At 35.6% G+C, this 1,170-nt stretch overlaps 1 protein-coding gene across 1 annotated transcript in view; it reads left to right on the top strand.

The window, feature by feature from the left end:
* LOC106876479 (protein deltex-like) overlaps positions 1-1,170 on the top strand; it is a 105,553-nt gene that overhangs the window by 86,621 nt on the left and 17,762 nt on the right. The window lies entirely within an intron of this gene.

Below are 1,170 nucleotides of genomic sequence, written 5' to 3'. Positions count from 1 at the left end.
TATATATATAATATAATATATATATAGTTGAAATTTACAGAAAAGCAAAAGACGAAGACAGGTGTATAAACAACAGGCAGGTGTATTAGTTTGACGCTCGGGAAAGTGAGAAAGTTTTTTACGTTTCGAGCCTACGCTCCTCAACAGAAAGGAACACGAGGAAATTAAACAGAGAAAGAATAAAAAAGACTTGTGGATTTAGCGATCATATATAGAAATATATATATAAGTCAGTTTCATGGTGGTTGTTCCGTTGTTCGATCAACTCTACTCGTCGTTAAATTAACTTGCAAGTAGCTAAATATTCCACTGACATATATTATACCTTTAATGCAACGTAACACAATGCAATAAGGTTGAAGGTTTGGATTACGGGTGAATTCCATCGAGAGATTTCGTGCATACAGTTTCTGTCAAACCAATTTCACTTACAAACCTTGACCCGATCCGACGTGGTAATAAGAGGCGTATGTCCAAGACGCGCGCTTCGTGATTACGAAACAAACGCCTCAAGCTTGTAAAACAAGATTACTGACGAGACTTGAATTACGTATAATCATTTCTTTATCTTGCCAAAGAACAACGGCTGAAGGAACATTACATGTACAAATTGCAAGATTAATTACAAAACACTTGCATCTGTATACTGGTCATAACTAATCAATACTAATTTCTGTTTAGTCAAATCATTAATATTCGCATAAATTATGATAATTGAGTTTTTTGGTTTTTGTATAAAAAGTGATATATTGAAGTTATTATCTATTTTCTCATCGTGTTATCATATTAAAAGATTCTTTTTATATTTTTATTTTCAGGTAAGTGCTTGCATTCCTGATAATCGTTTCTTCATCACCAATTCTTAATTACCAGTTCTTGGTTACCAATTCTTGATTACCACATTTCCTGCAGGAACATTGTGAGTTGAGAATTTTAATTAAACTCATTATATATAATAGGCGCATTAGTGGCTATGTGGTGTGAAGTTTGCTTCGCAACCACAAGGATCCGAGTTCTGTCTTACTGCGCGGCACATTGGGCAAGTGTCTTCCATTGCCTCAGGATGACCAAAATCTTGCGAGTGGATTTGGTAGACGGAAACTGAAAAGAGTCTGTCGTGTGTGTGTGTGTGTGTGTGTGTGTGTGTGTGTGTGTGTGTGTGTGTGTGTG

Source organism: Octopus bimaculoides, chromosome 4, assembly GCF_001194135.2.
Source record: "Octopus bimaculoides isolate UCB-OBI-ISO-001 chromosome 4, ASM119413v2, whole genome shotgun sequence".
Classification (NCBI taxonomy): Eukaryota; Metazoa; Mollusca; class Cephalopoda; order Octopoda; family Octopodidae; genus Octopus; species Octopus bimaculoides.
The sequence above is the reverse complement of the archived record's forward strand: the minus strand, read 5'-3'. Positions and strand labels throughout refer to the sequence as shown.